We start from the raw sequence: 17,376 nt of genomic DNA, 5'->3' as shown, positions 1-17,376 counted from the left end.
GCCTCCCGAGTGCTGGGATTAAAGGCGTGCGCCACCACACCCGTCTTCTAAGATTGTTTTTAACATAACAGCATGCTGTATTATGAGATTGTAAGGAAACTAATGCTGTATTGACATTGACAGCATAACCCTAACAATGTTTAGTGTGATAATATCTAAAACAAAGTTAAGTGACAGTGACACATCCCAGGACATAGATAAATTCTGCCTGCCTGACTGCCTGCCTTCCTTCCTTTCTCTTTCTTTCCTTCTTTCCTTCTTCTTCCTTCCTTTCCTTCCTTCCTTCCTTCCTTCCTTCCTCCCTCCCTTCCTTCCTTTCTTTCTTCCTTTCTTCCTCTCTTCCTCTCTTCCTCTCTTCCTCTCTTCCTCTCTTCCTCTCTTCCTCTCTTCTTCTTTTCCTCTTCCTCTCTTCCTTTCTGCTTGCTTGGTTTTTTTGGAGACAGCTTTATGCTGTTCTTTAGTTTACTCTGAAATGCATCCACTGTCAAAGAAGGCAAACTACCACAACTCACCTAGAGATCTAACTGGTTCTGTTTGCCTTGCTTCTGACGCCCTTTCCTCTACCACAAGTTCTTGAATTGCTTCTGATCGTTGTTCCTCGAATAGACCTTGATCCTGCTTGTCAATTCGAAAGGTCCAAAAGGTTTGGACTAGAAAGCAGATCAAGAGGCATGAGAGCCAGGAATATACAAGGAATGTGGCTTCACTTAGGGTTGAGAAGGTGTGGGAGGGGAGAAAGCCAGTGAAATAAATTACAGCAAATCCAAAGGAAAACATCAGAACAGAAAGTGCACAGTAATGCCTTGGCCTTGAGAATCTGGTTGGCACAGCAACAGCTTAAGGACCTTGGCAGCAGGCAGAGCAACTACAGTGTGTTTTAAATGAACAGAGAACCACAGCCCAGGAGACTATTTTAGCTTTAGAAATGTCAGAAGGCAAACCAAAGGATTATCTAGAAATAAAAGTAGTGGAGGCTTAAGATCTTACAGAGGTCAAAGTCTGCCTTCATTAAAGGGAAAAGAAGATAGCCCTAAGTCTAAAAGCAACGCATGTGTACCTACAGATCACTGTATTGGTTTCTTTGTTAAAATATTATAGGGATATTTATTACATATTTATTGAAATGTATTTATGTACATTTAAGGTCAACAAATGATGTTTTGGTATGGATTAAGGAAAAGAATATATTTTCCTGTTATTACATCTAGAAAGGGTAACTCTGGGCTGAAGAGATGGCTCAGCTATTAAGAGCACTGACTCTTCTTCCTGAGGTCCTGAGTTCAATTCCCAGCAACCACATGGTGGCTCACAACCATCTTTAATGAGATACAATGCCCTCTTCTGGTGTGTCTGAAGACAGCTACAATGTACTCATATACATAAAATAAAATAAATAAAACCTTTAAAAAAAAAAAAGAAAGGGTGGGCTGGTGAGATGGCTCAGTGGGTAAGAACACCCGACTGCTCTTCCGAAGGTCCGGAGTTCAAATCCCAGCAACCACATGGTGGCTCATAACCATCCGTCACAAGATCTGACTCCCTCTTCTGGAGTGTCTGAAGACAGCTACAGTGTACTTATATATAATAAATAAATAAATATTTTTTAAAAAATTAAAAAAAAAAGAAATGGTAACTCTGAGACTTAATGAAAAATAAAGGAAAACATAAAATTATAAACTTTCCCACAAGGAAACCCAGATTCAGAAAGTTTTTAAGGTGCTCTCTACAAACCACCAAAGGTGACAATAATAAGATCATTGGCAGACCTATAGGTGGAGCACACCCGTAATCCCAGAACTTGAGAGGTGGAGGCAGGAGAATCAGGAAGGAGGTCAGCGACATCTCAGCCACATAACAAGTTTGAGACAAGCCTGAGCATGGCTGCACAAGTCTTTAATTCTAGCATTCAGGAAGCAGAAGCAGGCAGATCCTATCTGTTAGTTTGAAGTCTGGTTTGGACGTTCTAGGCCACTGGGGGCCATATAACAAGACCCTGTCTTTTTAAAATCAATAATAATGATGGTGGTGGTGGTGGTAGTGATAAAAAACAATAAAAGCAGACTACCCAGCTTCCCTGAATATCTAAACATTCAGAAAGAGGCCTGCAAGAAGATTCAGTGGCTATGAGCTTCTCCTGTCAAACCAGATAACCTAAGTTAATTCCTGGAACCCATAAGATAGATGGAGCAAACAAACATGTGCAAGTTGTCCTCTGATCTTCACACATGTACTGTGGTATATATAGTCACAGACACACACACACACACACACACACACACACACACACACACACGGAGCGGGGAACAGTAGAAAAAATATTTTTTTAATTCCAGAAAGAGAATTCAAAGGGAGGGAGACTATGATGAGCAGCATGAAAGCCTGCAGGCATTTTTAGTAAGTTTTAAGTGATGCCATGCTTGTCCTTTGAGGGAACAGGATAAACTGGGTCAGGGGGGAAAGTACCCATGACTCAGAGTTGGGATTCTCAAGGAAGAGGAGAAAAGAAACTCAGTAAAGCTGGATTTCAAGATCTATGAGTCAGCTCTGACTTGAATGGAGGAATGATGCATACATCTCCCAGAAGAAATTACCCTGCTTATGAATGTGAAAATGGTCAAAGGTTTTTTTTTCAGAATGGTGAATGCTTTCAGTAGGTCATGAATTTTTTTATTTGTAGCTCTCACTATGAGAAAGGCAAAACCTGAAGAACTGTCTTAAGAAAACTAATATCTTATATGTTTGGTTGTGAGCCTGATCTTTAACAGTCGAGACATTTCTGTGGTGCACACTTTTAATCCTAGCACTCAGGAGGCAAAAGCAGGTAGATCTCTGTATTTGAGGCCACCCTGGTCTATAGAAGGAAATCCAGGACAGCCGGGACTATATAGAGAGACCTTGTCTCAGGAAAAATATAAAGAAGTAGAGGAGGAGGGAGAGGAAGAGGAGACAGACAGACAGACAGACAGACAGACAGACAGACAGACAGACACACACACACACACACACACACACACACACACAGAGGAGTGGGGAAGAGGGAAATTAAGTGGGAGAGAGAGAGACTAATTGTACTGGCTAGTTTGTGTCAACTTGACACAACTGGAGTTACCACAAAGAAAGGAGCTTCAGTTGGGGAAATGCCTCCATGAGATCCAGCTGTGGGGCATTTTCTCAATTAGTGATCAAGGGGGAGAGGCCCCTTGTGGGTGGGACCATCCCTGGGCTGGTAGTCTTGGGTTCTATAAGAGAGCAGGCTGAGCAAGCCAGGGGAGGCAAGCCAGTAAAGAACATCCCTCCATGGCTTCTGCATCAGGTCCTGCTTCCTGACCTGCTTGAATTCCAGTCCTGACTTCCTTGGTGATGAACAGCAGTGTGGAAGTGTAAGCCGAATAAACCCTTTCCTCTCCAACTTGCTTCTTGGTCATGATGTTTGTGCAGGAATAGAAACCCTGACTAAGACACTAATGTTAAGAGGTAGTCCTGATCATTCCAATACTTCCCAAGAGACAGAAGCAGTAGGACCAGTGCAAGTCAGTCCCTTGCCAACCTAGGCTACTGAGTTCCCTGTCAGCGTGGGGCTACATAGCAAGACTCCAACTCAAAAACAACAATAACAACAAATTAAGACTACCAAAAACAAAATAAACCTGCAAGTAGTGCTGGAATTTCACAAGTAGAAGGAAAAAAAACAGGGGACCTTAAATAAATATGGGCAAAAGAAGAGAAAACGCATTTCAAATCATGTTCTACTATTGGTGTTTCTGTAGCTCAATAGTCCTCAGCCACATCCTGTTTCCCCAGACCCTGCTTTCTGTATCTTCTCAAATCTTCTAGGGCTTGGATGACCTGTAGTACAGCATTCTTTTGGCTAAAGGCAAACAACCACTTTAGTTCAGGAATGTGTTGTGAGTACTCTACGTGCTAGGTAAGGTGTGTAGGAACAATCAATAGATTTCTTTTAACCAGCAGGTTTTGGAGAACTCAACAATATTGAACATTCCTAGGTGGTAGCGGCACATACCTTTAATCTCAGTTCTTGGGAGACAGAGGCATGTGGATCTCTGTGAGTTCAAGACCAGCCTGGTCTATAGAGTGAGTTCCAGGACAGCCAGGGCTACATAGAGAAACTCTGTCTTGAAACAAAACAAAATAAAACACAAGAACAAATAATCTCTAGCTGTCACCACAGGACAGAATAACTCCTCTAGGATTTTCGTGGGTACACGGATGCACAGAGTTAAGTAGGTAATGGAGATTATAAGGAATGCTGAACCGTGAATTTTACATGGAAAGGAGCAAGTTGTAGATTTGAGCTATTCTCTCAGAAGAGGAAATCCATTCAGTTCATAAGTATGCATGAGTCAAAGGCATGAGTCAGAGTCATATGTATGGTGGCATATCACTGGAATCCCAGCATTTAGGATGCAGAGGCAAGAGGATGCCTGTAAGTATGAAGAAGCTGGCCTGAAATTTATACTGAGTTCCTGGCCAAGCAGGGTTACAAGCAACAACAACAACAGAAAAGAAATATTTCTTTAAATATGTAAGTCAGGTAGGTAGTTTGAATAGGTTTGGCCCCCATAGAATCATGAGTATGAATGCTTGGCCCATGGAGACTGGCACTATCAGAAGATGTGGCCTTGTTAAAGTAAGTGTGGCCTTATTGGAGGAAGTATGTCACTGTGGAGGTGAGTTTTGAGGTCTCATATGCTCAAGCTGGGCCCAGCATGGAATTGCAGTTTCCCCCTGGCAGCCTGAGAAAGACAGTCCCCTTCTACTGCCTGTGGGTCAGGATGTAGAACTCTTAGCTCCTCCTACACCATGTCTGCCTGCACATTGCCATGCTTCTCACCATGATAAAAATGGACTAAACCTCAGGACCTGTGAGCCAGCCCCAATTGTTTGCCTTTATAAGAGTTGCCTTGGTCATGGTGTCTTCTCATAGCAATGAAAGACAGTGGTAAAGAGGAGGCCCTTACCAACCAGGCAGCATACACCAGCTAATATGAGGCTCCCAACACACATACAGCAGAGGACTGCTGGGTCTGGTGTCAGTCAGAGAAGACGCACCTAACCTGGAGGCCCCTGGGAGTGGGGAGATCTGGTGGGGTGGGGACATCCTCGTGGAGATGGTGGAGAGGGGGTATGGGATGTGGAACAGTCAGAGGGTGGACCCGGAGGGGGGTAAAATCTGGACTGTAAAAAAAGACTAAATAAAAAAAACTTAAAAGGAGGCCCTTAAGGGAAAATTAATGAAAAAGACTACCTCAAAAAAAATTTAAATTCTACAAGACACAACAGGAGTCTGTTCAAACCAGTAATCCATGACCAAAAATTAAGATCTGAGACTCCATATGGAATAATCTCCTATCTATATCCCATGTCCTTATGAAGACATCTGCGCATATCATACAGCTTCCTTCTTCCAAATAGATGTTAATGTTTGAAAAAGAAACCACAACTTCCTCATACCTGAACACTCTCTCAAGAAAGGGTTAGTGGAGTGAAGGACTCACATGTCTCATGCAATACTGATTAATGGGTTGGGAGGGCCTTGGTCAGTCTTCAGGCACTTACCTCAGTGGCAAAATACTTGAGTGTGACAAAGGTTAAATCTGAAAAGTCCATATTTGGGAATAAGGGACACTGTGACAGGAAACAGGCTGCCCTGTGACCTTTGTCTGCACACCAGCTGCAGCTTCCCATGATAAGCAGTGCACATTGCTCGAGTCTCTGTCCTCCTTAGGTCATCGCTGGAGTTTCCGCCTTCCCTCTTCTGGTTCCAATCACTGTTCTGTCCTGTGAGAAGCTGCCCTGCGGGTACTTGGAATGTGTAACACACTGCCCAACTCCCCAGGATTCCCTTTGAGAGCTCAGGGGAAGCCTCCATTTCCCCCATGAGCCTTGCATTTTGCCTCTCTCCAAAGCCAGTATTTCGTGGAACGTGACAAAAGGCTGTGCCTGAGCCTGCCTGAACCCTGGTTACACTGCTCTCTCTGAGTGTTAGCCAAAAGAACAATTCCATAGCCATTTCTGAGCAAACCTGACACTCTGGGGATCTAGGAAAATACACACAGGGCCAGTAAGATGGCTCAGTTGACAAAGGAACTTGTTGCCAAGCCTGACTACTTGATTTTACTCCTCAGGACCCAGATGGTGGCAAGGGAAAGCTCCTGCAAGCTGTCTTCCGATCTCCATACAAATGCTCCCCACATAATAAGAAAATAAATAACTAACTAAATAAATGCAAAAAAAAAAAGATTCTGGTCTGGGCTATCTTTGGAACAAATTTGCACTTTTTTTGAGAGGGTTTCTTTGTATAACAGACCTGGCTCTGTAGACCAGGCTGGCCTTGAATTCACAGAGCTCCATCTGCCTCTGCCTCCCCAGTGCTTTGATTAAAGGTGTGCACCACCACCTAGTCAAATTTGCACTTCTATATTCCCAAGCCAGTGATAGCTAGCGCCTTGGCAACTGCTGAGGTGATTTCTAGGGCCATTCTTCCTATTGGTCCCAGGACAAAGTGTAGAGCTTCTTTGTTCAGTATTGACAACCTAACTGTTCTCTTGTACGTCTTTGCAAGGACTTTTTTCTAGTTGAGCTCTACAATTTCCCAATCCTTCTTTGTTCTTTTTGGTTGTCGATTCTCACTGTGGACTTTGCTAGAGACAGCCAGCCATGCTCATACTAATCCCGCCCATCAGTTTATACTAGCTCATCACCTTTAAGCTTGGCTTCTCATTTAGGTCTCAAGACATGGATTAAATATAGGAACATTTTTTTTTTTTTGCTATGGCAGGTGGCAAGGGTAGCCTCTACTCCAATTCCCAGTTGGGGCTTCATTTCTGTCTGGAACCACATTAGCATGAGCTGGACTAGTCATAAATTCTATCAGAATTCTTGTTATCAGAGCATACATCAGATTCACCCGTTAAACCAGTAGCCTTTTCCGTTTTACAAGGCCAAACTTCTCATTCAAACCAGTTGCAAAAGTCCTTCTATATTATCAGGTATATAGATAGCTATAGCAATAACCTTGTGTCTCGGTACAAATTTCCTGTGTTACTTTTTGCCTTATTGTAACAAAATACTTTAAAAATAAATTTTCAAGGTTGTGTGTGTGTGTGTGTGTGTGTGTGTGTGTGTTTCATTCTTTTGGGTGGCCTGTGCATATCATGTATTGATATCAGAGGAAAACTTGTGAAGGATTTGTTCTTTTCTACTATGTGGAATCAGCAGACTGAGCTCAGGTAGTCAGATTTGGCCACAAGCAGCGCCTTTACTGCTGATCAAACCATCTCGCTGGCTCTTTTATTTTTTCCTTGAAACAGGGTTCTTTTTCTGTATAGCCCTGGCTGTCCTGGAACTCACTATGTAGGCTTGAACCCAGAGCTCCATCTGTCTCTGCCTCCTGAGTGCTGAGAATAAAGGTGTGCACTACCACTCAGCTGCTCACTGGCTCTCAGAAAATCATTTCGGTTCACAGCTTTTAAGTTTCTATCAATAATCAATTCCTCATATTTGCAGCCAGGCTGTGACCCATATCTTTAATCCCAGAACTCGGGATGCAGAAGCACCTGGATCTCTGAGTTGGAGGCCAGCCTGTTCTATAGAGTGAGTTCTGGGATAGCCAGGGCTACACAGAGAAACCTTGTCCTGAAAAAAAAAAATTCCTATATTAGCTTTGAATGAGTGCATGGCAGTACTGGCAGGAGAATGTGGTAGAAAGAAAATAAGTCCCATACAGCAAAGAGAAGACGATGAGCTGGAGTCCTAAAATTACTTTCAAGTGTGTGCCTTTAATAACATAAGAACTCTTAGAAGGTTCTACTGTCTCCCAACAATACCACCCTTGGGATGAATCCTTTAACATATGGCCTCTAGGAGATGTAAGGGCTAGTGTTGACTGTAAACTTGACAGGACATGGACTCACCTATGAGACAAGGCTGTAGGCATACTTATAGGAATTATTAAATTAGCCTTTAGGTATGCTCTTTTTAATTAATTTATTTTTTACACTTCATATTTTATTCCCCCTCCCCATCCACCCTCTGACTGTTCCACATCCTACACCTCCTCCCTACCTGTCCCTGTCTCCACATGGATATCCCCACCCCCCACCCCACCTGACCTCTAAACTCCCTGGGGCCTCCAGTCTCTTGAGGGTTAGATGCATCATCTCTGAATGAACACAGGCCCACCAGTCCTCTGCTGTATGTGTGTTGGGGGCCTCATATCAACTGGTGTATGCTGTCTGCTTGGTGGTCCAGTGTTTGAGAGACCTTGGGGGTCCAGATTAGTTGAGACTGCTGGTCCTCCTACAGGATCACCCTTCTCAGCTTCTTTCAGCCTTCCCTAATTCAACAACAGAGGTCAGCTGCTTCTGCCCACTGGTTGAGTGCAAATACCTGCATCTGACTCTTTCAGCTGCTTGTTGGGTTTTTAGGAGGGCAGTCATGATAGATCCCTTTTTGTGAGCACTCCATAGCCTCAGTAATAGTGTCAGGCCTTGGAACCTCCCCTTGAGCTGGATCCCACTTTGGGCCTGTCTCTGGAACTTCCTTTCCTCGGGCTCCTCTCCATTTCCATCCCTGTAATTCTTTCAGAAAGGAACAATTATGGGTCAGAGATGTGACTGTGGGATGGCAACCCCACCCCTCATTTGATGCCTTGTCTTCCTGCTGAAGATGGGCTGTATAAGTTCCCTCTCCCTACTGTCAAGCATTTTATGCTCTTAAGGAATTATCTTGATTGGGTTAATTGAGGTGGGAAAACCCACCCTAAAATTGGGCAGTAGCCTTCTATGCTTGGTTCCTGGACTGCATAAAAAAAAGAGATAACTAGAGGCTGGAGAGATGGCTCAGAGATTAAGAGCACTGTCTGCTCTTCCAGAGGTACTAAGTTCAATTCCCAGCAACTACATGGTGGCTCATAACCATCTGTAATGAGATCTGGTACCCAACTCTGGATCACAGGTGTACATACAGGCAAAATGCAATATAAATAATAAATAAATTTTCAATATTATATATACATATATATATATATAGAGAGAGAGAGACAGAGACAGAGAGAGAGACAGAGAGAGAGCAAAAGAGAAAGAGAACTAGATGAGCACAGGCTTCATTCCCTTCTCCCTAGTGAGGATGTAAGGTGACCAGCTGCTTCTCTAAGCTACAAGTCTCGAGACTTGAGTCTTTCACATGAGTGTTCAGATACATAGGAGCTCTCACTAATCCAATGATCAGATATTGAAAGACAAGAACTTGGCAAGAAAGGATGAAGCCTTTTGGGGTCCTTAGTCCTGGCATATCCTCTGATACCTAACTCTACCATAGTATTGGGCATTCATTCTATCAGTCACAAAGTGGCCTTTTTTTCCCCTAGATAGACTCTAACTATGTACTCGTGTCTGGCCTGGAACTCACTATGTAGAGTAGGCTGGCTTCAAATGCACAGAGATTTCCTGCTTCTGTCTTATGAGTGTTGATATTAAGAGCCATGTACAATATGCCCAGAACAAAGTGTTCTTTAACTACTGCCTGTGGTGGCTTGAATGAAAATGCCCCCCATAGATTCATATAATTGAATGTTTGGTTTCCAGTTGGTGGAACTGTTTAGAAAGGATTAAGAGGTGTGTCCTTGTTGGAGAAGGTATGCCACTGGGGGTGTGCTTTGATGTTTCAAAAACTCATGCCATTTCCAGTTAGCTCTCTCCATCCTGCTTGTGAATTAGATGTAATCTCTCATCTACAGCACCTCCAGCACCATGGTTGACTATCTGCTGCCATGCTCCCTGCCATAATGCTCAGGGGACTCACCAACTAAAACAGTATGCGAACTCCCAATGAATTACTTTCTGTCATGAGTTGCCTTGGGCATGGTATCTCTTCACAGCAATAAAACAATCCACTGGAGTGGGTGTGGCATTTGAGTACTGGATTTCCAGTTGCTGACTGTTTGAGGAGGATTAAGAGGTGAGGCCTTGCTGAAAGAATTATGTCACTGGGGGCTTGCTTAGAAGCTTCAAAACACTCATCTTATTCTCACTGTGCTTATAGATTTGCATGTGGGCTCTTTAGATGTGAAGCTGTTGCTTCATCCACCTGTCACCATCCTTCCACTCTGCCACCATAAACTTTAACATGTTGGAACTACAAGCCCAACTAAACTCTTTCTTTTATAAGTTGCCCTGGTCATGATGTTTTTTATCACAGCAATTGAAAAGTAACTGAAAGAATGAACTTTACATTAGAAATGTAATAAGGGTAAATAACTGAGTATTCTTAAGTCCTTACTGTTAATACCAGTCATTACCACGTGAAGAGATTTCATGTCCTTCGTGACTTGCCTGACACATCATCATGAATGAGTTATGAATTTCTCTTAGTGTGTCTGGGAGGGAATTGCCAAGAGGATTGGCTGGGAGGATAAAGGTCACTCTGAATGTGGGCAGCACCATCACCAGGGCTGGGATCCTAGACTAAATTAAGACAGAAATGGGGAAATGCCTACTGAATACCTGGATTCCCCTATCTTGGCACCCTGAGCCTCCCAGAAGTAATCCAACAGCCTTATGCTTCTGCTGCTAACAGTTGTGAGCTGCTCCTGCCTCTATGCCTTCTCCACCCTGATGACCTGCTTTCTTCTGAGTGGTTAACCAAAAGCAATCCTTCCTCCCTTAATTGGTTTTTGTCAGGTATTTTGTAAAGCAACAGAAAAAGTAACCAGAGTATCCTGATTCCTAAAAGACAGGATTTGTGTATTAAAAATAGCCACATCCACTAGGCTATGATCAGATAATGGATTTGAAGTTACATGAAACAGGGATCCCAGAAATTACCAGCACTAATAAGTGTTTGCTGGCCTAGAGTATAAAACTTGCCCTAGAACCTTCTTCATTTGTTATTCATCCTTGGCCTTTGCAATTCTTTCCCTCCCTCCCTCCCTCCCCTCCCTCCCTCCCTCACACATGCAGATATACACATGGAAATGATATTAGTTTCTAATTACCAATCTGATCAATCAATGTGAGATGAGGAGACAAATAGGGAATGCCTCAACAACTGAAAATATGGTTTCAATCTTTGGCCACTGTTGTAATTGTCTCTTGTGGCCACTTGGGGGAGAAATGGTAAAGTGTGTGTGTGTGTGTGTGTGTGNGAGAGAGAGAGAGAGAGAGAGAGAGAGAGAGAGAGAGAGAGAGAGAGAGAGAGAACACGTGCACATCCACCTTCCTGTAGTTGCTAATTTTTCTATAATATCTTTGACAAGATAACAGTGCTTCTTCTCTTTGGCAATCAGAGAAAAACAACAAAAAAGAAAACACTATCATAAATATAAGAGATAAAATTGAGTAAGTGGGAGAGATTATTTTCTTTTTCCACACCACTTTCACACTTGTTTTAGAAAGAAAAGTCATTGGCAGGGCAGGGTGGCACATGCTAATAACGCCAGCACTCAAGAATCTGAGCTACAAAATTCATGTGTTGAAGGATGATTTTTGCCTACATATCAAATTCTATGCCAGCCTGGGATAATAATGAGACAGTTTAAAAAACACACACAGAAAATTAGAAAGGAGCTGGAGAAAGGAAAAAAGGAGTAAGGTGGGAGCTGAGGATATGGCTAGACAGAGCTCTTGATACCATTTGATACCCAGGACCATGATAGACAGACAGGAAGATAGACAGACAGACAACAAGAAAGTGGGGCTGATAATGTAGTGCAGGCAGTAGAGTGATGAAAGAAGTCTGAAATTTGATTGCCAACAACTCATAGGGCACATTCTTGTAACTCAAGTAATGAGGCAGGAGGGTCAGAAGATCAAGGATATCTTTGGCTACATTGTTAATTCTAGGCTAGCTGAGGCTATATAAGACTCTTTAGTTTAAAGAAGAGGAGGAAATAGAGGGAGTGAAAGAAACAACAAAGTCATGGACCTCTGTGGACAATGGTCAATATTGAAATATTACTACAAATAATAATGCACACTCTGTCTGATTGTGAGAAGCCTGGGATCTAGCCCTAAAACTTCACAGAACTATTGCAGATCTTTGCTGCTCTGGATAAAAAATAAATTAGTTTATGTGAGGTTAATCTTCATTGCTGGCCTGATTGGATTACAAAATTCATAGAAGATTAGTAAAATACACTCCACACCACAAGTTCATCTTCAGAGACAATTACATCAGGAGGGCTCTGGCTTATGAATGGATTAATCCCTTGATTAATCCCATAATATGATGTTGTTAGTGAAAAGGGGTGAAAGGTACAAAATACAGCTGAATTGGCAGAAATAGGTCACTGGAGCCATGTCCTTTCAGGCTTGTCTCTTCCTCAATATTATCTCTATGTCCCCTATTCTCTGTTTCCTGGATAGCATGATGTGGACTGCTCCACCACTCCACTCTCACCCTCATAAACTGTGGTGATTTGAATGAGAATGTCCCCCACAGTCTCTGGAATTTGAGTGTTTGGCCCAAATTGGTGGTGATACTTGGGTAGGTTTGGGAAGTGAGGCCTTGTGGGGGATGTGGAAGTCAACATGTGAAAAAAAAGTGGGATAAAGAAAGAGGCACTGCAGGTTCCTGTGACTCCTCAAAGAATCCTGATCTACCTTACACAGCATCAGATGGCTACCCATCAAGATATAGAATGTTTCTATCACTCGGAAATGTTGTTTCAGGCCTGTGATGTGACTTGGTGGTAGAATACTTGCCTAACAAGTGCAGGAACTTGTGTTCAGTCCATAGTATTACAAATTAAAGTGATTTCCTGTTTTATAGCAAAGCATCTTAGGAAGGTGCTGATCTGTTTTTGTGACCATTGGAAACTTCGTCTTTCCTAGAATTTCAGGAAATTGGTATATATAATATATGCTGTTTTATTTCTACTTTCTTTCACTCAACACAAGGATTTTAAGGTTCATCCATCCTATTGTGTATATCAATATTCATGCTTTCAATATTAAAGAAAAAACCTTTAATAGGTATAGTGGTGTTGTAAGGTAACTTCACCAGAGAATGCAGGCATGCACTTAAAGCCAAATAGAAAGTTATTTACTCTCAATTGTAACATACAGTTTTCTTTTTTTTAAAATTAATTTATTTATTTCATGTATGTGAATACACTGTCGCTGTCTTCAGACACACCAGAAGAGGGCATCGGATCCCCATTACAGATGGTTGTGAGCCATCATGTGGTTGCTCGGCAGTTGAACTCAGGACCTCTGGAAGAGCAGTCAGTGCTCTTAACTGCTGAGCCATCTCTCCAGCCCTACAATTTTTAATTGTTAATTTTGTACTGGCAAAGAACTAAGTGCTGGCAGGATTCTGGTATTGTCATTTCTATGGTCCATCTCTGGGTTTTCTATTTTGTAAATATCCATCCTTCCTCACCTGCCTAAAGGCAATCTAGAATTGTATCAGGGGTTATCTCATTGCTGATTGGATGTAATAAAGAGCTGATGGCCAATAGCTAGAGCAGGAAGTAGGGGCCAGAACTTCCAAGCAAAGAGAGTGATGCAGGAGAAGAAAGCAGATGCAGGGATTCAGATAGATGAGTAGAAAAAGGTATAAAACTAGCCATGTGGGAGGTTGTAGGCTAGTCAGGACAAGTTAGATGGGAGACTACCCTAGCAAAAGGCCTAATCTTTAAATTTTATTAGCAGCCTCTATGTCATTATTTCTAACACTGGAGAGCCCAAGAAAGTCCAGCTATACAAGGAACTTGCCCAAATCATGGAGCAGTTAACCTTGCCATTTTTTAATTTTTATACTCAAAAAACTACATCCTGATTTGACAAACTTCAGTGAGCAAGAACAGTTAGCAATAAGCAAAGATACAGAAGTCAAAGAAACAAGGTTAGTAAGTTTAGGAACTTTTCTAGAGCTATGGACTAAGATGGATTAAGTTCTTGTTTTGGCATGTGTTGGGGTCTGCATTTAGGGTTCTTAGGTCAGAATGGTGTCTCTAGCATGGCATCAGTTGTGGTAAGGTCTGATAACATGTTACATTCCCCACTGGTTCTAATGGGCATAAGTCAAATTGTGGACTCATCGTGGAACAGAGGTTTAATTACATCATCCCCTTAGCTCTAACAATGTAACAGAATTTTCTAACTCTTTACATAGTTAAGTAGATAGTTGAGCAAATTGGGTCTAAAAGAGCAAAAAGATTAATGGTCCAGCAATTGCTATAAGTAGAGCAGTTAACCAGGGTGACCAGGAGAATGAGAATTGATAATAGTTATCAGATTCTTAGCACCTTTTTTTCTCTCTCTCCTTATGATAATTTTTGACCATATCCAAACTTTCTCTAATTGTCCTTGACTGACTGACATAGAAGCAGCAACTTTCTCCCACTGCCATACACAGACTTCCTTGTTTCATGAAGAGGAGATCCAGATCTCTTCAATTCTGAACAGTTTCCACTAAGGAGTCTATCTCAGCATCCATCTACAACTTACCATATGGCTTAGGTCTACGTTTGCTTGAGTGCTGAGTTCCTTGAAGCTTTAATTCTCCACAATTAGGGCTGAAGTTCCATCTACAACAGAACCTGCAATGCCTACCTCCCCCAAGAAGAGAATGAGAATGGGAACAGCTTGCTGAACACAAGAAATCTCAGAACCTAGGTTTAGGTAGGCCCTACCCTCCTATCCCTTATAGATGAACACCTGTGGTATAACATATACAAGAATGTAGGAGACCCTACAAAGGAGTAGGGTCTCCTACAGAGCAAATGGCTCAGATTCACAGTTGAAATAACAAAGATTCACAGTTGGTTAAACCATTAGTGCAAGCAAGCCAGGTAGTCTTCCGGGCCCATTACAGTGGTATATAATCTGTTCACAGAGCCCTTTGCTCAATCCCAATACAACCTTTCTCATCATTATGAGAATAATATTTACACATCACAAAATAAATAAACTGAAGTATATGCCAGAGAATGCCATACAGCAGTGTAATGGAATGAACTGGAAGGAGAGAGAATTTGAGTTCCTGCTCCAACTTCCTGAAACGTCTAGCTCCTACTTTGTTTCATCTTTGTTTTTACATTACTGGGAAGAGAACCCAAAGACTTGTACATACTAGGTAATGCTCTACCACTGAGCTACACCTCAAGACCCTCTCTTTACTATTCTATTAGTAATTCATTTTTGTGTGTTTATAATATTTGGTATTGATCAAAATACCTTTTTCCTATATAGATATTCATTTATTGCAGCACCACTTGTTGAAAAGATTATCAACTGTCTATCAACTTGTCTTTATGTAAAATATTAACTAAAATGCTAAGTTCAACACACACACACACACACACACACACACACACACCAACATATGTACACACAGAGAGAGACCTTGGTTGCAGAATATAGAGAAATCAGTCTTGAAATGACCAGGAAACAAACTCTCCCTGCTGGCTAGATTTCATAATGCTGGAGAATGCTGTGCTGGTTTCTGGGAGAGAAAACACATCAGAATCAAAAGGTTTTGTTCTTCAAAGGATACTATTTAGAAAATGAAAAACATCAGACTGCTGAACAAAATAGTTCTAAAGTATACTTTATCAGAAACGTATATCTAAGAACTCAAGATAAAAGGACAATTGTAGGACCCAATGATTAAGAGTACTGACGGTTCTTCCAGAGGGCCCAGGTTTAGTATTAGCATCCACATGACAGCTCACAACTGTCTGTAACTCCAGTTTCAGCGGATTTAATGTCCATTTCTGGCCTTCATAGCCCCTGAATGCATGTGATACACAGACATGCGTGCAAGCAAACACTCATACACATAAAATAAGAATAAATGAATCTTTTTCTAAAATATGCACAGGTGTGATAGTTGGTCTGAATCGTGACCTTGATGGGTTTAAGGTACATCTACGTCTAGTGGGACCTATTTTTGTGTTTGTGGAAGTATTCCCAAAGATTACATCTAGGATAGTGAGAATAAAGGACCTACTCTAAATAGGGTGGGAATGTTGAGTGGGCAAACTTTCTGGATAAAGAGGGTAAGAGTCAGAGAGGCAGGTGATCCAGCAAGTCTATTTCTGTTCTGAATGATTGAGTCTGTCTACATACACACACAGCCAGCCAATTTCACATTCTAGCTTCTTTGGTCCTTCAAAATGAATTCACTATCAGTAACTCACCTGGAAATGTCTGAGATTTTGGCATTGAATTGGAACTTTGAAAGCTTTCTACATTTCTTCTTGGATTAGAAATCTGAAGCCGGGTAGTGGTGGTACATGCCTTTAATCCCAGCAATCGGGAGGCAGAGGCAGGCGGATTTCTGAGTTTGAGGCCAGCCTGGTCTACAGAGTGAGTTCCAGGACAGCCAGAGCTACACAGAGAAACCCTGTCTTGAAAAAAAAAAAATCTGATCCTCGGCTTCTGCACATCCCTTTGATAATATGGATATGTGTTTGCTATCAGTTCTGGCTTTCTAGTGAATCCTGCCTAACAGCAGATAACCAAACTTAAAAGCAAATAATATAAGTGTTATGTCAGTAGCCTGTAATCCAGAGGCTGAGGCAGGAGGATTAAGAGTTTAAGGCCATACTCACTTAGGCAACACATGTATTAAAATTTGAACAATGCAGAGATTAGCATGGCCCCTGCACAAGGATGACATGCAAATTATCAAAGCATTTGATATTTTTTGTGGACTGGTGTCTTACTGGCTTAATTGCCTCCCACTGTGGTACCTAGTGGAGGCCTGGCCAAGGTTCGGGGACCTGTGTACGTGCTGGGTACACCACAACCATTACTGAGGCCTGGGCTTGCCTAGATCATGAGTTTGATCTGATGTATGCCAAGCATGCCTTTGTGCACTGGTATGTGGGTGAGGGCCTGGAGGAGGGGCAGGTCTCAGAGGCCCATGAGGACATGGATGTCCTAGAGAAGGATTATGAGGAGGTTGGTGTGGATTCTGTTGAAGGAGAGGGTGAGGAAGAAGGAGAATAATACTAAATTAAATGTCACAAAGTTGCTGTTTTTACAGGGAAGTTTATTCTGTTCCAACATAGAAAGTCATGGTCTGACCAGTTCATTTGTATGTGGCAATGTGTACCTTCAACGGTTACTAAGTCATGCTTTAAACATGAATGATTTGTCATAGATGCAAGGCGTCCATTTCACGAATGGGTTTTAAATAAACTATCCTCTGTCTTTAAAAAGAAAGAAAGAACGAACGAAAGAAAGAAAGAAAGAAAGAAAGAAAGAAAGAAAGAAAGAAAGAATTAATTAATTTAAGGTAAGTCTGGCTATATAAAAAAAATCCTCTGTCTCAAACACACAAACATACACACAAACATACACACAAACATACACACAAACATACACACAAACATATTCATGCTCA

General features: G+C 41.9%; 1 non-coding gene across 1 annotated transcript; it reads left to right on the top strand.

Annotated features, from left to right (window-relative positions):
* The first annotated feature begins 16,571 nt into the window (after nt 1-16,571).
* Nucleotides 16,572-16,675, top strand: LOC115063162. The gene has a single exon (XR_003843058.1). It is a non-coding gene; the product is annotated as a U6 spliceosomal RNA (small nuclear RNA).
* The last annotated feature ends 701 nt before the right edge of the window (nt 16,676-17,376 follow it).

This window comes from Mus pahari, chromosome X, assembly GCF_900095145.1.
Source record: "Mus pahari chromosome X, PAHARI_EIJ_v1.1, whole genome shotgun sequence".
NCBI lineage: Eukaryota > Metazoa > Chordata > Mammalia > Rodentia > Muridae > Mus > Mus pahari.
This window is presented reverse-complemented; position numbering and strand designations above follow the sequence as displayed.